This window comes from Peromyscus eremicus, chromosome 9 (genome assembly GCF_949786415.1).
Source record: "Peromyscus eremicus chromosome 9, PerEre_H2_v1, whole genome shotgun sequence".
Classification (NCBI taxonomy): domain Eukaryota; kingdom Metazoa; phylum Chordata; class Mammalia; order Rodentia; family Cricetidae; genus Peromyscus; species Peromyscus eremicus.
In genome coordinates this window covers 35,352,558-35,375,239 of record NC_081425.1, presented here as the reverse complement: position 1 = coordinate 35,375,239, position 22,682 = coordinate 35,352,558, and positions in this window count along the sequence as shown.

The following is a 22,682-nucleotide window of genomic DNA, read 5'->3' as shown; positions in this document are numbered from 1 at the left end:
TTCTCCTTCAGTTTCTCAGTGTATTACATTTTATGATAATATTTGTCATATGGATAAAGTCCAGTCAGGATGTTTTACATCCATCTCTCTCTCTCTCTCTCTCTCTCTCTCTCTCTCTCTCTCTCTCTCTCTCTCTCATCTATCTATCTATCTATCCATCCATCTGCATATCTGTGTATGTATGTATGCATGTATCTATGTATCTGTGTATGTATTATGCATATATCTATCAATCATCTATCTATCTATCTATCTATCTATCTATCTATCTATCTATCTATCTATCATCTACCTACCTACATATCTTTGTTTTCTCTTTTTCTTGTGTGTGTGTGTGTGTGTGTGTGTGTGTGTGTGTGTGTTTGAATGCCTATGTGAACTTGTGGGGATGCATATGCTCATGTGTGCATGTGCACATTGAGGACTGAGGCTGATGTGGAAAATCATATTCTATTGCTTTTTCATCTTATTCATTGAAGCAGTGTCTCTTAGAATCTTAGTCAAACTCAGAGCTCGCCAATATGGCTAGTTTCACTAGGCAGCTGGCTCTGGGGATTCTTCATGACTACCTTCTGAGGTAGTAATTACAGGCAGGATGCCACACCCACCTGGGATTTCATGGGTTCTAGGTATCTGAACTATGGTCCTCATGTTTCTGGGTTCAGTACTTTAACCACTGTGTAACTTTATCAGCTCCAGTTAGTATATTCTTTTTTTTTTATAACCAAGAATTGGAAAGTTTGAGTTCTAATTGCTAGTAGTATTGTGTGTGTGTGTGTGTGTGTGTGTGTGTGTGTGTGTGTGTGTGTTTATGTTTATGCATATATGTGTGCATGTGAAAAACAGAGGTGCTGGATGGCTTCCTTAGTTGCTCTACACCCTGCTGTTTGAAACAGGTTTTCCCTCTGAACCTGGAGCTGTCCAATTCAGCATTGTTAGCTGGCCAGCTTAGTTCCAGGGAGCCTCTCGTTTCCCCCTGCCCGGTGCTGAGATTGCAATGTGTGCCATTGTGCCAGCTTTGTACATGCATGCTGGGGATTTGAACTCAGATCTCTGTGCTTCTGCAGCAAGCACTGTACTGACTGAGCCATCTCCCCAGCCCTTCATTACTAGTCTTAAAGTTGGTTAATGTTAACATTTCTGGAATTCAGTTCCTTTACTGCTAAAAGCAAACTTTAAATAAAGTTAGCAGATAGCTCCAGTTGACTTCATGACCGTGGGTTTTAGATTCAGTCTTTCCTATTAAAGTAAAAAGAATGTATTCCAGAAAAGGGACCTGTGCTGGATAGTTTTATGTCAACTAAAGTCATCTGAAAAGAGGGAACCTCAATGAAGAAAATGTCTCCATAAGATCGGGCTGCAGGCAAGCTTGTAGGGCATTTTCATAATGAGTTATTGATGGTGGAGGGTCCAACCCATTGTGGGTGGTGCCACTCCTGGGCTGGTGGTCCTGTGTTATATAAGAAAGTAGGCTGAGCAAGCAATGATGAGCAATCCAGTATGCACCAATCCTCCATGGCCTCTGCATCAGGTTCCTGCCTCCAGGTTCCTGCCATGTTTGAGTTCCTGTCCTGACTTCCTTCAATGATGAACAGTGATATGGAAGTGTAAGTCAATTAACTCTTCTCTCCCAACTTGGTCAGGTTGTGGAATTTCATCACAGCAGTAGAAACCATAGCTAAGATAGTACCTCTCCAAGACAAAGTGAAAGGCTGTTGATGTCTGCACTTACCATAGGCATTTTTAAACAAGAAAGAAGGACTTTTTTTTTAAATGAAAGAGTATAGGAACAGTGAGTGGATTGGCATTGATGATACTATAGCTACTCAACTCCATTCTTAGTTCTCCTCCTGAAACTACCGGGAATTACTACTTCTTAGTTTATTAATGTTATGAAGTAACCACTGTCTTTAAAGTCTGATAATCTCATAAAGCTACTTAGTTCAGCAAATATTCACCATTCCAGACAGATTGTATGTCTGTATGTCAGGTCATTGCATTCTCACAGCAGTTTTGGAGGGAGGTCCTGCTGAGTTAACTCCCCTTTGCATTGCTCAGGAAACAGAAGTACAGTGAGTTTCGTAACTTGTCCATAGTTTCTTAGCCAGTGTGTCAGAGCTAGGAAAATCTGGTTTCACGACCAAAGTCTTTCCCAGGATACGAAAGTGTTGGATGACACATTGTACATGTTACTGACATTGACATTCCCTGTAAATTCCTTTCGTATGTGTATATATTTTAGAAAGCTTCTACAATAGTAGATTTCCATACGGCTCTTCAAAAGGCTTTTAGTGTCTGTTATCTCTCCCTATATTACCTGCTTTACCTTGCCTCTATGCTCCATGCCAATTTAATCCTCATATTCTACTTCCCCTTTATCTCTTTATAACACTTTATTCTGTTTCTCCTTTTTTAGATGATCCCCCACCACAGTCCCTTACTAGCTACATAACGTCTATGGTTATACATATTGAAATACACAGATTTAAAGTTTAAATAAATGAGGCAACATATATAATTTGTCTTTTGGGGTCTGGATTACCTCATTCAGAGTGGCTGTTGTTAGCTCCATCAACTTACTTGTCAATTTCATAATTCCACTGATGTACCACATTTTTCATTATACATTCATCAGTTGATGAACATCTAATCTGCTCCCAATTTATGGCTGTTATGAGTAGAACAGCAATGAACATGGAGGAACAAGTGTCTCTGTAGTAAGATGTAGAGTGATTTTAATAAATGCCCCAAAGTGATATAGCAAGATCTTTTGGCAGGTCAATTTTCAATTTTTTGAGGAACCCTCATACTGATTTCCAGAATGAAACCGTGTCCTCCAGACACAAGACTGATACACATATGAACTCACAAAGACTGTGACAGCCCACGCAAGACCTTCATAGATTCAAGCCAGACAAAATCCCAGCAGTGAGAAGGGGAAGTGGACACAAGTCCTACCCCTAACAAGAAGCTATTTACAACGGATACCTCCTAGGTAAAAATCAGTTTTCTCTAATGGAGTGTCACTGGGCATATCAACTATATTTCAGGGCATGCCCCATGCCAAGGAGTAGTTGCCTAACACAAAGCAGACTCCTTTTTTAAAATTTTGGTTTGGTATTTTTGTGTTGCTGTTCTTTATTCATTTGTTTTGATTTTCTTTTTCTTTCTTTCTTTCTTTCTTTCTTTCTTTCTTTCTTTCTTTCTTTCTTTCTTTCCTTCCTTCCTTCCTTCCTTCCTTCCTTCCTTCCTTCCTTCCTTCCTTCCTTCCTTCCTTGCTCCCTTTCTTTTCTTTGAGAGAGCAAGTGAAGGAGAGAGCTCTGAAGTTGGGTGGGTAGTGATGTGGGGAGGATCTGAGAAGAATTCCAGGAGAGGACAGAATATGATCAAAATACATCGCATACATTTTTTAAAAAACTAAATAAAAACCACTACTGACATTCTCAGACATGAGCATGTTATATAGAATATAAAAATGAATATAAAATTAGGATATAGGGGTAAGAGTTGATAAGTTGTTAGTCTGTCCTTTCTCACCTAAAGGAAATTGAAATTCTGAGACCCACAAAGCCTGTATCTTGTGCCCATTTTCATCAAAAACCAACTCCTGAACACACATACAATTCTAGCTAAGTAAAAGAGCAAAATATATATTTAAAAACTATTCTCTCTATAAAGCAAAGATCTGGACTCAGCTTTACTATTGGTCTATAGATGTCACATCCCTGAGGTGCATCCCATGAATCCTCCCTCACCTGAGCTCCCTCCCTCTGTGGTCCCACAGCAGCTCATACATAATTCTGTCAAACTATCCACACAGTTTGTGATTGCCCTCGAGCATGCCTGTCTTCACAGTCCTGATAGGCATCCAAGGCCCTGGGCTTTGTCTCATTCATCTTTAACTTTCTATCTAGCAGATGCTTTGTAACATAATAGGTATCTGTCAGGTGCTTCTCAGCGTACAGTCAAGGCACTGAGCATAGCAGGGCAGGACTTCTATCTAGAGACACTTGGTAGGCAGAGGCAGGGAGGTTAAGGAGTTCAAGGCCTGCTTGGAAAAGTTAGTGAAACTCTTTCTCACAAAGTAAAAAGAGGGCTGTGGATGCAGCACAGTGGTAGAGAACTTACCTAGCATGAGCAAGACCCCCAAGTCTAACCTACAGTAAAAGTGAAGAAAGCAGAATAATTTTCAAAGCAGTTTGGAAATATTTAGGAAGATAGTGCTTTGTTTCCTCACTTCATCTCTGTCTGACTTTACTACTTCTATTTACATACCCATTGTATACAGTACACGCTGGTTTTCTACCTACACAGGCTATTATATGGAACAGAGAGGCACACAAGTAGATAACTGGATTACACCAAAGCTGACCTTTTAGGTTTGTTCTGAAGCTAGTAACAGTTTCAGCAGTGGAGGTGAGTCTAGGCTGTGGTAACAGACTCAGTGAAAGTGGCTTAACACATGCAGGAGGACTTTTCTGACTTATGCCAAGTGCAGAGCACATCTGGTCAATCTCAACAGCCGCTTTCTTGCAAATTCCGTCTCCAGCTTCCAACACTTTGTAACTCCACTATGCCAAACAGTAGGCTTCCCAGTTGCCACTGCAGGAGGTAAACGCTGCACAGTGCTTTCTAATTGCCTTGGTCTTGACGTGATACACTTCTGCTCACAGCCCTTTGGCAAGGACAGCTCTGCCAAGTTCAAGGGAAACATGGAAGACAAGAGCATGGAGGCAGAGCAAGAAAAATAGGATCCAGTGACTGATATTTATGTTTAGTTTCCATCTGGTATGTCTGTTTTTAAAAGTAGGAGTAACCAGCTTTTAATTAATTTGCTATTTTTTTTTTCAGTACTGAAGATTTAACCCAGGTTTCATGTATCTGGGTAAGTAAGTACTCTACCACTGAGGTGTATCCCCAGCTTTAGTAATTGGGGGAAAAAAGCTAATATGTTATTCTAAAGAAGTTTTCACCTAAAGATCAGAAAATGTTCCTTTTCCCCCAGTGACAGGGACCAAATTAAAAAATGGATGGAAACAATTAAAACTGAAAGTACACAAGAACCCTTCTGGCAGAGTGTAAAGACTACAGAACTAAGTTTACTCTTTTTGATTATTTGTTTTTTGCATCATGTATGATGAACCTGGAGTGGCCCAAGCCATGATATATTATGCTTCTCCAGAGCCAGATTTCTCCTCTGTATCTTTGCTGAGAATTGGAAGCAGTGTTCCCTGGCAGAGGCCCAGCTGGTCCCTTTAGCCTGCTCCTCAAGACTGCGTTGGGGAAGCAGAGGTACTCAATCTTCCAGCCATGTCATCTCCTAAAGGAATGTAAACATGGCTGAACTGCATTTCAGAGGTCTCAGTATCTCAGAGGACTGATATCACTCAAATGACCAGTGATGGCTGATAAGAGAGGATGCATTTTTGCTACCTATGTAGTGTGGCTAGTGTGGCAAATGAGACATTCACAGGACCTTTGGGTGCTATGGAGGAACACCTGGCTCATTGTTAGACACTTATATCAATGAGAAACCCCTGTTGTGTTAAGGCATTGTCGCTGCAGGGTTTACTGACCACAGCATAGTACCTCCTAACTTGCCTTGGACAGTCCTGGATCTATAAGGCGTTTTGCTTGGATCCACTGTGCAGATCCATTGTCCTTACTGTTCTGTGGGGGAAAACTGCTGTAAGGGGCTGGAGCTTGCTCCAGCTTAGACTCTTGATTCTACTATTGTATTAAGCAACTAAAAGCTTGATTTGCACTTTCAAGCAAATTTTTGGATTGTTTTAACCCTTATTCTGCCACATGACTGCTCAGTTAGCAATGTTAATAGCTCTACATAGATTTAAACACATAAATTCTATTGTAATCTCTTTTGATGTTTCATGTTTTAGTTGACTATTATGTTAGTAGGTATCTCTTGCTGATTTAGAAAAGATCTTTATATATTAAAGAATTGCCTATTTATTTGTTGTATTTGTGGCCAACTTTTTTATTTGTCTTTTGATTTAAATTATGGTGAATGTTTCTGTGTATTAAATTAAAAACACTGTAGTTTAATCTACTTTCTTTCTTGTACTGTCACTGGTTTTATTTTCTTGCTTGGGTCGGATTTTAGAAGAAGTTATTTTTCCACTGTGAGATTATGAAAAATTGCCTCTATGTTTCTTTTTGATTTGTCTTTTACAGCTAAATCCATGTGTTATCTTGGATTTGCTATGCTGTAAGGAGTAGGACAATTCAATTGCAGTTTTCCTTACTGGTACCTAAATCCTCAGATAATTTGTGAATAATTTATTTCTTTGTCATATAAATGCCATCTTTCTTATATACTAAATTCTATGTGCACTTACTTCTTGGTAGTCCATGGATCTGTTTACATTGTACTATTGTACATTTTCATTTGTTACAGATTTAAATACGTTTAGTAACTCATTATATACTTCACTTACTTAGACTGTTCCTCTGTTCTAAGCTTTTTAAATTTTTTTCATGTGTTCTTCATGAATTGACAAATTAGCAGTGAGATTGATTTCTTTTTATTCCAAACAGATTATGTCTTCTAATTTATTCTGTTTTCCTGTTAATTTGTTTAGTTGCTGTGGTTGTTTGAATGCAATTGGCCCCCAAATCTCACAGGGAGTGGCACTATTAGGAGGTGTGGCTTTGTTGGAGTTGATATAGCCTTATTGGAGGAAGTGTGTCTCTGTGGGGAAGACTTCGAGGTTTCCTATGCTCAGGATACCACCCAGTGTCTCAGTCGACTTCCTTTTGCCTGCAAGATGTAGGACTCTGAGCTACTTCTTTAGTACCATGTCTGCCTGTATGCCACTATGCTCCCCGCCACGATGATAAGGAACTGAACCTCTGAAACTATACATGAGCCATCCCCAATTAAATGTTTTCATTTATAAGAGTTGCCATGGCCGCGGGGCGGTGGTGGCGCACGCCTTTAATCCCAGCACTCGGGAGGCAGAGCCAGGCGGATCTCTGTGAGTTCGAGGCCAGCCTGGGCTACCAAGTGAGTTCCAGGAAAGGCGCAAAGCTACACGGAGAAACTCTGTCTCGAAAAAACAACCAAAAAAAAAAAAAAAAAAAAAAAAAGAGTTGCCATGGCCATGTTGTCTCTTTACAGCAATAAAAACCCCGACTAAAATAGTTTTGTTAAAATTGTTTCTTTTTAAGTTTGTGAGGCCTTTTATCTCCTTTCGTTGTTTTTTTCTTAGTCTCTTTATAGCCTCCCATTACTCACTGTTTTTAATAAAATATTACTTTTATATTTTATATCTGTATAAACATTTCCACAAATAACATCACAATGATTATTAATAAGAGTCTGTAAGTAGGATGATTCAGATCTGACGGACAGGTGCACCAGACAAGCTGGCTTGGAGTCCCAGGCCTGCGGCATAAATGGCTACTATTGTGAAGATTAGAGATAACCCATGAAACATGCTTAGAATAGGACTCTATCAAGGTAACCACCATCCTTAACCAGGCGGTAGTGTAGGATTGTCTAGTTAGGGTTTATATTGCTATGTTTAAAACACCATGGCCCAAAGGAATGTGAAGAAGAAAAGCTTGTTTTGGGTAGGGTTTCTGTTGCTGTAATAAAAGTAACTTGGGAGGAAGGCAGTTATTTCATCTTTAAGTTTCTAAGTCCATCGTTCAGCAAAGCCAGAATAGGAACTCACAGCAGGAACCTTGAGGCAGGAGCTGATGCAAAGGACATGGAGGATTGCTGTTTACTCCCTTTCCCAATCACAGCTTGTTCACTCTACTTTCTTTCTTTTTTCCTGCAAAAGCAGACATTGCTCTTAACTGCTAAGCTGTTTAGCCCCTGAGTTCTTTTCTTTTTTTTCATTTTTTCTTTATTAAGAAAATTTCTACTCACTCTACATACCACCCACAGACCCCATCTCCTCCCTCCTCACACCCCCAGCCCTCCCTCCCAAGCCAAGCCACCCCACATTCCCACATCCCCCAAATTGAGGTCTCCCATGGAGAGTCAGCAGAGCCCAGCACACTGAGCCTAGGCAGGTCCAAGCCCCTCCCCACTGCACCAAGGCTGTGCAAGGCATCACACACAGGCACGGGATTCTCAGAAGCCTGCTCATGTACCAGGGATGGATCCTGATCCCCCTGTCTGGTTGCCCCCCAAACAGTTCCAGCCAAACAACCATCTTCCGTATCCAGAGGGCCTAGTCCAGTCCCATGGGGATTCGACAGCTACTAGTCTACAGTTCATGGGCTTCCACTAGTGTGGCCAGTCATCTCTGCATGTCTTCCCATCATGATCTTGACGTCCCCCGCCTGGACAAACATAGTATGTACTCACTCATAAGTGGATGCTAGATGTGAGGGAAGGGATGGCCAGACTGCACTTTCTTATAGCATGCAGGACCCTTAGCCCAGGAGTGGCACTGGCCACAGTGAGCTGGGTCCTCTTACACAAATCATTATTCAAAAACTATGTACTACAGGCTTAACCCCAAGCCAAAATGTTGGGGTCATTATTCTCAATTGAGACTCTCTCTTCCTAAATGACTCTAGATTGTGTCAAGTTGACATAAAATTAGTTAACACAGACATTTCATTTCAGAAAAAAAATGGTGCTTTATTTTCTATAGTTTGGAAAAGATAAAATGGGATCTTCTTTTTTTTTGTTAATAGAAAGATGAATATAATTGGCTTAAATCTGGCATGTCTTGTATGATCTCACTCATATGCTATAAGAGGCTGGGCAGGGCCTGGGGATGATGGTTAGATATTGGTCAGTTGGTACAAGTTACAGCTGGATTTAAGGGCTAAATTGTGACATTTTGTAGCACAGGAAGGTGACTAAAGTTAATACAACTGTATTATGTGTTTCAACCTAGGTGGAAGAAAAACCTCTGAAAGTTTACATCACAAAGAAATGACAAATGTACAGAGGGAGAGGCGTGCTGCCTACTATGATTTGATCAAGAAACAATGTACACATGGATCTAAATATCATATGGCACTGCATAAATATGCACAATTATATGTTAATTAAAAACAGAATCAAAATAGATCAACATAAGGCATTTTGTTCCATGGAGGGACACTTTCCTTATGAACTAGCTCATTTGAGCCTCCAAATCCCTTTTGATAGAAGAATAATTATTAGGATTTCACAAATGTAATGTCTAGTACTTGTAGGTGTTTAAAAGGTATTGAAATCAACCTTTAAACCAAGGCTTCCTACTCTATAGCCCATCAGCAAGATGTATTTGTATAGAAAAGCTTTGGGGAGTCGTTTAACAATACATGCTCTTTAAACTTCGATTTACTTTTTAGTCTTTGACATTAACCAATAAACCAAAAGTTTATGTGCAGCACACTGCAATGTGAGATGTGTTATTTGCTTTTCAGATTATGAGAATATCTTAAGTATAGTTCCAAAGAAAAGAAAAGGAACAAAATTGTGCTGGCTGGCTTTGACCCTTTTCCTTCATGTATTCTTTTCCTTTGGTTTCTCTGACACATCCATGCTACTGCTTTTATCTTTTTACCTATAGAATAATCAACACAGATACTATGGCAGCCTGGAAAATGGTCTTGGGAATCCAGCTTTGCTCTTCTTAACCATTCTCTGTGCTACCAACAGAACAATACACTACAGATATGATCACCTCTTCCTTTCTGCAGGAGTGAGCAGGCACTGGGGATTCTCAAGGTTCTTCTTGATGGAATCTCTATGTTTTCCAGACTGAAACATTCCTCGAGAACTCTACAAATGCCAGTGCTCAAAGCTTTTCTAAGCACACAAAATGACTTTTGGCCCTTCTCTGTTCTGCCCTTTACTACCAAACACTCCTGTTTGTACCTAGGTCAAAGCTCCTTTCCAACAGCAAGCTACCTATCTTTTTCTCGGAACCTAACTGCTTGAAGTCTTTCTTGTAGTACTCGCATTAATGTGTGTCTTATAGCACTTAGAAGTCTTGTCCTGAGACTGTAGGTGTATTGAAGACTGCACCCACATCTTATATTCCTATTCCTATGCAATGGCTAATCTTGGATTCGACTTGATACACCTGAGAAGTAAGTACCTCAATTGAAAGACCGCCTCCATCAGATTAGCCTGGGGTTATGTCTAGTGTATCTATGGGGACATTTTCTTGATTGCTAACTGCTGTAGTAAGGCCCAGTCCATCTTGGGCCATTCCCAGGCATGTTGACTTGCTGAAGTGAGAGAGCTGAATGTAAACCTGGGTGTAGGTCAGTGAGCAGTGTTTCTTTTTGGTTTCTACCTCAAAGTCCTGCCTTAGCTTCCTTTGATGATGGACTGTAACCTGTACCATGAAATAAGTACCTTTCTCTCCACTTTGTTTTTGATCATGATGGCTATTACAGCAAGGGTAAAGCAAACTAGAACACCCCAGTACCTTCCAGTGTGCCTCATAGAAGATAGGATACTCCAAACACACTAGTTCTGTGACAATATAAAGAAACCCTTCTCCCTTCTTTTAACAAATACTTTAGGAAAACATTTTTTAACATAGAAAAAAATCTCAAGAAGATTAAACCAAGCTTCAGAAAGCTTAGGTTTAATCCTGGTTGTATCTTCGTTCTTTCTGGATTGCTAAGACTGTTTCTGTAGGTGTGTGCTCACGTGATTCTCCATGGAGAGTTTGGAGTTTGCATCTGCTTGGAATCTGGGTAAAACTGTGCTTGTTAAAGTTCAGCTGTTAAAATCAACCTTGCTGTACCTCAGAGTAGACCACTCTTTTCCCTGTGTAGTCTCCTTCTTTAATGATGTATTCCCTAGGGATTTATTAAGGCATAGTAATGTATTTTAGAAACACATATGCTACAGTATACATATCATATACACAAAGGGCTCATTAGCTTTGTGGATACCCCACACCTCTTCCCAGATCTCAAGGCTAAGGCACTAACTTTGGATTTAATGTAACTCAAAGCTGGAGATGAATGAGCTACTCCTTCAACAAAATAATGTTGAGAGGGTATCTGAGTGGAGTTGTCTTTCTCATCACAACATGACTTGGTTGTTTTCTCCATAAAGGCTGTATCACCATGGAAAAAGCAAAGTGCATTTTCTGTCTATTACCCAAAGCACCAGGAAGGAAATGAACGACTGAAACCCTCTCTGCACCAGCTCGATGGGAGAACAAGGAGCAACGAGTGGGGTGAGTGAACCAGAGGGGAGCAGGGGAGAGGGCATGGAGGCCTCTGGAGACAATTCTCTCATGTCAAGGGAGACATTGTGAGCCAGGACTGAGGTCTCAGGACCTAAGTAGAAGTGGAACTTATTTATGGGAAGACGCTCAGATTTCTGACCCCCTGGTCTCCTTTCACTTCTGCCCAAAGTAAATGAACACCCAAACTTACTAAAGTTTGTTTGATCTTCTTTCTGACCTAGACAGGTGGTATATTTTATTTTCTTCCTCCTCTTCCTCTAGAGTTTGAAATGCAGGATGATGAAAAGGCCTCATAGGACTCCATGGGGGCATAGAAGACATACTGTCTTGATTGTCAATGACACAACAGCTTCCTTCCATAGTATAAGGTTTAGTATTCAGGAAAAACAGTGGGGACCAGCAAAAAGAAAATAGCCAGAGCATTTTTTTTTTTTTAAAATAAAAATTCAGCTCAAGTAATTTAGTCTCCTCCCCTTTCATCTTTTCCTGTCTTGAGTTAAGCATTTGCATTTGTATTTGCTTCAGGCTTTGAAATAGTCATTTCATCAAACCATATTTTCATATATTGTAATAGAATACATAACAATATGTTGTCATGAAAAGTATTATATAGTTGTATAAGTTAGGAATCCATAAAGAAAAAAGCCCAATAGAATAAAATGCTTTAAAACATTTCAGTTCCAGCTTCTTGTTGTTTTTACATGACATGATGGAGCATCGAGGCTAATGTTTTTCCTTATGTCAATTTAAAGTATAATTTCCCTAGGACAAATTTTCTTTTCCTTGATCCTAGCATTGACAGTAACCCAATCTTTCAAGATACGCTGTGACCAAAAACTGAAACAAACAGAGATAGGGCAGAGAGGGCACTTTCTGCTCAAGGCCCGCTGCTGGGCTTCACCTCAGTATTAATTAGGGCTTCACTAGAGGTGGAAGGTGAGCTTTGAGTCTCAGTTCTATCCCTTCTGGTGTCAGAATCTACATACAGCTCCTAACGTCTTCTGACAGCTGTGAGTCTGCTGCTACTTTCATATACTTCCAATTTTACTCTTCTGATAGCTAGAGCTAATCAATTTTTTTTTTAAACAAAGAAACTACTTTTATAATTATCACCTAGGACAAGGGTAGTGATTTGTCAGGCACCTCTGAAATACCTCAGGGTTGCAAGATGCCTATCAAAGTAAACACTCTTCTGAATTTTATAGAAAAATAGTATCCTTGCCTTTTATTTATTTATTTATTTGCCACCTAAGATTGTGTCCCTGTGTGCTATGCCTTAGCCTTTTCCATAAGAACACTGATGTGTTTAGATTCCCAGTCACATATGACATCTCATCTCTTTCTTTTCCTTACAGTTTTCTCAATCAAGAGCTCAGGCAATCTAAGCTTTGGTTTCCTATTGTCTTGATTTTGTTAACTGGGTTCTCCTGTTTAAATTCTTATGTTCTTCTTTACTTCCTGTTTCCTGAAACACAGCAATTTAATCTAGAGGGCTGATGTTTTCACAAAAGTATAGGAAATCCAAAATAACTACCTGTGCTTTTGTTAGCAGATATTAGCTCTCAAAATACAGATCTCCTAATTTATTAGAGGGGGAGCCGTGGCAAATAGAAAGTCTGTTACTTAAAAGAATCACTATCTGTGATATTTTAAGATAGTTTTAATTTGTTAATTCTTTGAGAATTTCATATTATGTATTTTGACCATATTCGCTTCTCACTACACCCAACTTGTCCCACATCCACCCCCAGCTCACTCCTCCCTCAACTTCATGTACTCTTTTAAAGTTTTTAAAATAACCATACAGTTCAATGTGTGCTGCCCATATACTCATGAATGTAGGACCATCCACTGGAGTGTGGTCCCCCTAGCAGGAGCCATACCCTTAAGGAAAACTGACTCCTCTTCCCCAAGAAGCCATCAACTGTCCATAGCTCCTTAGCAGTCAGAGCTTGTGAGTCCCTACCCATTCCATGGTGGAATATTGACTGGATGACCTTGTGCAGGTGACAACAGTTGCTGTGGGTCATATGTGCAGTGGTTCTGCCATGTTTAGAAGAAGTTGAACTCTTGCTGTAGTCTTCCTTAACCTCTGGCTTTAACAACATTTTTTCCTCCTTCTTCTGTGATGGGTCTCGAGTCTTGCAGGTAATGGATGATAGAGAAGTCTTTTTTGTGCTAGTGCATGCCAGTACCCTTATTTTCTGCATAATGATCAGTTGTGAGTTTCTGTGATTAGCATCATCTACTATAAAAATAACCTTCTCTGATGAGGTTTGACAACTGCGGTAATCTATAGGGATTGAGGTATGAATTTAGAGTGCAGCTTGCTGCTGTGACCATTTAGCAGAATAGTATTTAGATCCATTGTTGGGGCCTGTGAGCAGCCCATCAGTGAGCTGTTGGCCAGATTTACAGGATAAAGCATATGTTTCCTCTTGTGGAATGGGGCCTGAAGTCTAATCAGAAAGAAGTTGATAATTCCTATAATATTTATGCCACTGTTGTACTCTAGGGCAGTCCATACCCCTTTTCCACATCTATTATTTACTTATTCAGGGTTATGTTTACAGAGACTAAGTACTTGATTTATTTTTTAATTTACAATTTTATAAAAGATTAATTAAAAAATTAAACATCATGAATTAGTAGATGTAGAAGCACTGGTTAGTTTTTTTATCCATGAGAAATTATTGTCCTTATTGATACCATATTTTCCTATCTTTAATCAGTAGAAACCTCATAGGGGTGGCCAGTCTTACTAGCATGCTTCTTGTAGCCTTCAAATATTACTTGACAAACTGTTAATCCTGTTTTGTATATCTTTTCCTCAAGATGGATCAGCCAATCCACCAAGAGGCCATATTTATTTTAATGGGAAAAGGCAAATAAACATCTTAGTCTCTTTTTAAAAAAATATTCTCTCTCTTTTGATTATTTGTTTCATTTATCATTTTATTAATTTTTCATACAATATATTTTGATCTTATTTTTCCATCCTTCAATGTCTCTAAGTTCTTCTCTACCTTTCTACCCACCCAACTTAATGACTTTACAGTCTCTCTCTTTCTCTCTCTCAAAATAAACCCCAACAAAACAAAAGTTAAAAAAACCCAATAAAACAAAAAATTCCAAATTGAAACAAAAGACATATTCATAAAAACATGGAGTTCTTTTTGTATTGACCAACGGCTCCTGGGTGTGGGATCAGCCTTAGAGTGTGGTTGATAGACCCAGAAGCAATCTGTTGGGGGAAATGGATATTTCTTTTCCGAGCAGGTATCAATTGCAAATAGCTTTTTGGTTAGGGATGGGACTTTGTATCCGCTTCCCCTTCCCAATGCTGTGATTTTGTCTGGTTTGAACCTTGTATAGGTCTTGTGCATGCTTCTACAGTCTCTGTGAGTTCATATTTATATCAGTCCTGTTATGTCTGGAAGATGCTGTTTCCTTGGAGTCCTCCACCAACTCTGACTCTTACAATCTTTCCAACCCCTTTTCTGCATAGATTACTGAATCTTGAGGGGATGGGTTTGATGAAGACTTCCCACTTAGGAATGAGTGCTCCAAAGTTCTTTACTCTGTAAGATTGTCCAGTTGTGGATCTCTGCAAGAAGAAGCTTCTCTGATGAGGGTTGAGCAAGGCATTGGTCTACAAGGATAGCAATATGTCATTAGGGATAATTTTATTGCTATATTCCTTTAGCAGAATAATAGAAGTAGGTTTTCCCCTAGTCCCAAGACTTCACTACTCTTAGGTTCTTGACAACTTTAACAGTGTCACATATGGTTTCCATTTCATGGAGTGGGCCTAAAATTTAATGACAAAATGGTCAGTTAATCCCATGTTATGGGAATAACATTGGGCCACTTTTGCATTAGTATATATTGCAGGCATGTTGCATTATAGGTCACATGTTTGTAGTTGGGTGATATTGATAGTTGCATGAAAAGTACCTTCAAGCACCATTAATGCTAGTCAATAGGCATAAATTTTCTAGTTGGCACCTGCTTAATTTCTCAGTGTTCAGTGAAGTAACAGGAATCTTCAGCAATAGGGCCTTACCATCAGGTTGTGGAGAATAACCAGTAGCCTTGGAAATAGCCTAAAAATTTTTTGGGGAGTATATGAACTCTCTTTGGCCAATGACTCAACAAGATGTTACTCATTCTTGGTACTGATGGTTTTGTTTGGTAACATGATTTCTAAGAGGTATTGTCTCCCCATTATATGGCAACTCCATTTCAATTTATTTTACATATAAATATATTTTTGGAAACTTCTGTTATGTTTCCATATAGCTTTCTAAAGGACCTTTAATGTTAGTTAGTCCTCTCTGTATTCTCTCTTTTACCCTGCCCTCCCATACCCTAATACATTTAATCTTCCTATTTTAGTTCCTTTGGTCCCTCTTTATAACACTGTATTCTATTTCCCCTTCCTTGGGAGATCTTTAATTTGAGTTGGCTCTAACCTGAAAACCTCCTTCCTGTGGTCTACCTTTCATGGTACCAGAAAATACTATGTAAGCTGTTGGGAATATTATTTTAAGGTGTATTACATTTGTTTATGTTGCATTTGTTTAACTCTGTGAAGCTGTGTTACTGTGCCTGTGTTAAACACCTCATGATCTAACAAAAAACTAGCCAATAACAAGGCAGGAGAAAGATAGGAGGGGCTGGCAGGCAGAGAGAACATATAGAGGGAGAAAGCCAAGAAAAGAGAAAGAAGAAGCCAGAGAAGGAGGAGGACTACAGGGGCCAGTCACCCAGCTACACAACCAGCAAGCCACGGAGTAAGAGTAAGATTTATAGAAGTAAGAGCATGGGAAAAGCCCAGAGGCAAAAGGTAGCTAGAATAAGTTAAGAAAAGATAGCTAGAAAGTAAGCCAAGCTAAGGCTGGGCACTCATAATTAAGAATAAGCCTCCATGTGTGATTTATTTGGGAGCTGGGTGGCAGGGCCTCAAAAGAGGGAAAAACAACCAGTTTTGCAACAGTAAAATGATCAGCATGGCAAGACATCTTTAAAGGTGTGATCAGTAGCACTCACATATTGGTAGTAACCAACAACTGTCTAATTGGATTTAAGGTCCACTCAACAGGAGGGAAATATTGGCCGCTACCAGAAACCTAGCCAAAATTTCCAGGGATGGTGTAGTCATGGAACTTGGAAGAGAATCTCCTACCACAGCTTTGCTAGGTCAGCATAATTCCTGTCTACATTCTAAAGCCTATCTATACCCACAGGTAAATGTAGTTACCACCAAAGAAGCTTCTCTCTACAGCATATGGAGACCATTGCAGAAAAATACAACTAGATACAATTCAGAGATCAGTGGATATTGGGGGCCCTGCCTCAATCCATACATTTATATCATAGCTCCTGACTCTGTGGCACAAAAAACATCTCAGAAACAGGGGTGGAAAGATCGTGAGATCCAGAATACAAACCTGGTCTAAATAGTGAGTTCCAGAGCTACACATTGAGATCCTGTCTCAAAAACAAAAAAGCAAATAGACAACCTCAGTAAATAGTAGATGTGCGTTGTTCAGGTTCATTCTGAAATCCTCTTCTGTGACAAAGTCAAGAACCCTGCCTTCATTGGAGCAGAGCTCTGTGAAGAAGTCCTCAAGCTGCTGCCAGTAGCATCCTTTAGCTGTGTCTTTAAGCCCTGTCCCATTATCACTGATATCGTTGACATGTAATCATAGCACAAGTGATAATACTGTCATTTAAACAGTTCTTTATTATTATTACATGTTATCATTTATTTTCTTGTGTTTAACTTTTTAATAATCTCTCTTTTCTAGTATCCTGCTTATACAAGGTTTTATATAACTGCCAGTGCCTCGTAGTATTCTTGAAGTCAGCTTATAAACAACCACCACTCTACTTCTATTCTTCCCCCACTTAACCCAAGCCTGTTTTTATACAGATGGAGAAGATGTCTCATGACATAAAGCAGTGACTTTATTTGATTAGCCTTGTGAAAGATAAACAAAATTAGTTTGGTCTATAAACACAGACATTAGCTTATTCTGTTTTGCCCCCCACCCCAGTTTAAAATATAAGTTTAGTTTTAAATGTTTGCAGCCAGGTAGAATCATTAAGGCCAAAAGAAATAACTTGAGGAAGGTTGTTTTTCTTGGTTCCATTAAATAACCTGACAAAGAGACTTGTTGCTTACCCAATACCCAGTATGTTCATTTGGAATGCTTTGATGTTCACTTTTATTAGGCATTTATAAAACAAAGCTTGTTTTCACTCAGCATTATAATTACTATAATTAGAGTTTATGGGGGAAGTATCATATATCTATTGTGTACAAGTTTTTAAAAGTAACAAGCATACTGAATTACCTAACTAATTTTGTTGATTTCAATAATTAGTTTATAAAGGACATTTAATAATGTCTCACACTGCAAATTAAAGTCCCTCTAATCAAAACAACACTAAGATTTAGAGCAGGACTGTTTTCTTGCTTGTACTCCCCATACTTTTCAGGGCTCTTTGGGCATAATGCTTGTATAGGAAATGAAAAGCAGAGAAGGGCAGGGTTATGGGATGATATTTTTTTTTCCCTGAGAGGCTAACGAGAATGAGTGTCATGCCATGCTTTCCCAGGGAACAAAACTGTAAATATGGAGAGGAGAAACAGGTCTCCAGCTTTATAGTGCTGCTATCTTATGGGGATTAGCTTTGCTTGTCACCATAATGTGTTATGTGGAAAGGGGCAGGCAGCATTATTGAGTGGCTGGTGCAGAGTCCCAAGAGTGTATCCAGGAAACCTAGTGACAGTAGATGCTGCCTCACAAGTGAAAATAAATCCACAGCATGTGGTTGTCTGTCTGGAAACACTTGCCATTCACTGCATAGTTCATCTGAATGGTGATAATTCATATGTTTCTTTAAAATTATAAAATACCAAATGCTGTTCAGGTCAGCCCTGAGTCTCCAATCATCTCTCCCAAGAGTAGGGTTTACTCATGGTATTCAGGAGCTATTGGGCTTTGTATGGAGTCACATTTTTCAATGGAGTTAAGGTTCATCTAAAGTGACTCTTGTTATTTTAGATTGATTTTTAGTTAATTTTATTTTTTCTCTACTCCCAAACTCTGCTATTAATCACTAGTTAAATTGCATCAAAATTCTATGGACAAGAATTGTTATCTCTGTTTAACATACTCTTCTCTCACCTCTCCAATCTTTTTGTTTTTAATTGAACTTAATTAAGTTCTTAATTGAACTCAAATCTATGTTGTATTAAGTTCACATGATGTTAGAGTTCATGTGTAGATTTCTTGCTGTTATGAATTTCAGAAGAGAAATACTTTGCAAGAACATGCATCTAATTCAAGTGAGTGAGTAGGGGATACATCAGGGGTGGTGAGTGATGGGTGTTGTACAAAGAGGTGAGAGTTTTCCTGGGTTTCATCAATTTGTCTGAAATGAGAGAGACTGTGGTGCTATTTATAAAGAAGTCTCAATGATCGCAACCTTTAATTTGTTTCTAGATAGAAATCTTACATTTTCATCATTTATTATTACAAAAAGTTTTCCTCACACTGCTTCTGTGGTAACTGCTCTGTCACCTTTGTTCAGTGGGTGGAGCTGCATAGCATGTGTACCCTCTAGATGACCGACCATTTAGAAGGAGTTCAATTGTCCCATTGAATACATTCAGCTCTCTTTGAACAGGGAAAAGAGAAGGCCCAAAGTCAGAGATTCATGCCATGAAAACTTAAAAACTATCTTTGTGAGATGCATTGAATTTTATTTTTAGACTAAGTTTCTGCTGTGATCATAATTAGAATTTTGGAAGGGGTGGAGAAGAATATGATTAAGGTCATGATTATGGTACATAAATGCTTCTAGACTTACTACCATATTAAAGGTGGTTTTATACTGAATTCTTCACTAATGCAAGGTGGAATTGATGCCCAGATCATCTGTTCTACTCCAGGAGAGAAACAATTTAATCTTATTAGTTTCCTAGGTGTCAATGAGAAATTTTGTTCTCAACTGAATTGTGACACTTAAATGGCTCCTAGATGATGTTTTAAATAACATTTACTTTCAAAATTATTTACCAAACACATAAAAGTTAATAATCTTTAGTTATCTCAAGTCTCTGTTTACTCATCTGTTTATATCTTGAAGGTGACTTTTATGTAACTTGAGCTTGACAGTATCAAGAATAGCCTACCATGGTTCTATGTTTTCTTGGCTCTCATGTTTCTGATAAAGAAGCATGTAGCAGAGACACTGCCAAAGTCTATTCATAACTCTCTACATGTTATAGATCATTTGGAGGGATATGTTTTTTCAGCTCTAGACTAACTTTTCAAGGAGCTCCCTGTAGTTGGATACAGCCATGGGTTGGATTTCAGCAAAGGTAATGTGATTAGAATTGGTATACCTCATTCTCAGTCATAACTCACAAAAGCCTTCTATCATTATGGTGGTTAGTTTTAACCCAACGTAGCCTAGAATTATTGGGAAGGGAATTTCAATGAGAATTGTCTATATCCAGTTGGCTTGTAGATATGTTTGTGAGAGATTGTCTTAGTTATATGAGTTGAGGTGAGAAGATCTGCTCACTGTGGGCAGTACCATTTCCTGGGGTTAGGTCTTGGCCATATAAATGTAGAGATGAGGATGAGCACAAGTGAGCATTCATGCAGTTACTCTTTGTTTGTTCTTGACTGTGGATTGTGATGAGACTAGGCAGTTCAAGTTCCCTCTGTGACTTCCCTGCAATGATGGGCTGTGAAAGAATTGTCAGCTGAGCAAACTCCTTAAGTTGCTCTTATCAGGGTATATTATCTCATAAACAAAACTAGAATGATCATACTCACCCCCAGTCTCTTTATCTCTAGCTAGGTGGTCTGGAGATAACTTTGTGATAAAGATAATAGAACTTATACAACCTGGCTTTTTATGTCTCCATCAAAAAAATATGCTGTTCCTGCTTAGGTCTGTTACATGAGCAAGAAAGACATTAATTATTTTGGGTCTGAGAAGTCTTTGATTTTATTAATTACAATGACCAGTACTCCTCTTATTAATAAGGGATATAAAATCATCCAAGTATATATATATTTGTCAAACCTAAAAATTGAATCAATGGCAGAGAGAAGGTTAGCAGAGAGGGTGAACAACTATTTTAAGTTCTATATTACTTCCATGCGGTGTGGAAGGAGAAGGACATTGATTCCTTTTTTTTTTTCCTAAGTAAAATTGAGACCAATAGGATTCAAACATGCTTATTCATTTACTACTTTGTTCTTAAACTCAACAAATGCCTACTTTGTGTGAACACTGTCCTAAGCCCTGAGGATAATTCAGTAAGAACGAAAAACCAAACCAAACCAAAACAAAACCCCCACAGATTTCAGGTGATCCAGGCAGGAATGCACAGGGATCACTTAGCAACCCAGGACCCTGCTGGCTTGAGCTGTAAGCTCACTTCTCCACAAAGCAGTCAGGTCACTCTGACTTAGAACTCCATAGCAACCCTTAGTAATTCCCCTTTTGTAGACAAACACATTCCTAAGCATATCCTGATCTTAGGGGCAGCTCACTGATCCAGTCTGTACTAGTTTTAGCTACATATGCAGTAAGACAAACTGTGTCCACTGAAGGGACATTTAGGAGAAATCACCTATTTATTATATATCTCTATCTCTATCTATCTCTATCTCTATCTCATCTATATATATATCATTCATGTCAATCCAAATAAGAAACTAACTACCAATGTCTTAACCCTTAGCAGCTAGACCTTCATCCTCTTGGACTCATTACAGAAATCTCCAATCAGTAACACAGGCTTCTTGATCCATGTACATGCTCAGATCAAGCTACTCTTTTGCCACATACCTAACCAGAACTTTCTCTTTGCTTAGAAATAAAATCCTTTGATACTCTGCAATTTGTTTGTGCTTCTTCAAGTTTTGGAACAAGACACCAAGCCCTGGGAAACACCCAGTCCAGACAGAGACCACCAGCAGCACTGCACTAGCCCTTATCCTTCCCACTCAGTAGTTTTTGGTTAATGAGAGAAATCATGATCACAGCTTTGGTTTCGATATTCAAATGAGTCATTAAGATCCCATTATACTTTGCTCTTCTAATTTTCGGTCTCTGTGAACACTAAGTGGTTTTAGATAGGATGCATTCAGACTGCTAGAATTTCTCTGGTCCCTTTTTCTACCTCAAGCTTGCTTCTGACAACAGAATAAATGAAAATATGTATGAGTCTGTGAAATAACTTCTGTTAAAATGTGCAGGACTCAACATTTAAAAGGAATTCCATTTCAGTACATGATAAAATTTCCAGATTATCTTGAGAATTGGGGCAGTTACTGTCAGTTCTATTGAAAGAATTCCAACATGGTAAATTACCTGACAAGTTGTGGTATTTTATGTGCTGTATTGAAATTGGAGTATTTGTTTTGCTTCAGTGGGTACTTAATTATTTGTTTCTTCTTGACAATGTGCTAGAATTAATTCATAGCATTATGAAGCTGCTTTAAACATCCTCTGGAGAGTACAGATTGGTTCCTGCGAATTGATACTCTGTCTGAATGCTTTGCCCTCATTTTAAAGATACTAAATCAGGGTCATGAATTACTTTTATAAAGAGGGAAATTATAGCTTTTCTATCCTAAAGGAGGTTTCAGGGATGCAAGCAGAAAGGAGACAAACACAATGTGTGAAGTGGAACCTTCTGTCTGAATCCTGTGTGTGCTGTGCTCATGGAGGTATGGCTCACAAAGAGCATACTGCACAAGTCAAGGCACACTCTCCCTCGCCAGCAATTAAGCTGTGTTTTCTACACAAAGCTAAATTCTGGCCAAAGCCCCTGCTATAACATGATAATGATTTGTCCCCTACAAAACTCATGTTGGAATAGAATCCTCATCAGGAAAGATTAAGAAGTGGGGAAGGGCAGCTCATGACACTCCCTCCAGTGTCTTTGGGCTGAGTCAGGAGTGTTTGAATGAGGAGTTGGACAATGCGGCATGACCTTATTATTATTATTTTTTTTTAAAGAAGGAAGAAACAGAAAAAGGATGTGGTGCCAATGGAGACCTTTAACGGGTGATTATGTCTTTGCTTTCATGAGTGGATTAGTCCATTCAAGTGACTAATCCATCCGTTGATTTTTTGAGACAGGGTTTCTCTGTGTAGTTTTGGTGCCTGTGCTGGGATTAAAGGCGTACGCCACTACCACCTGGCCTCCATCCATTGATTAAAAGATTCATAGTAAATGATTCTTTTGAGAGTCAGTGTGCTACAAACACTAGTTTTACTGGTCTCTTTAGTGCTCTCTTTTGTGCTGCTTGATGTCCTGAGCCACCTTGGGATTTGGCTTCCAAGAAGGCCAACTCTTGCTGCAACTGGTTTCTTGGCCAGGGCTGTGAGCCAAGACTAAGCCTTTTTATAATTCATGAAGACTGTGACATTGTGTTATCAATAGTAGAA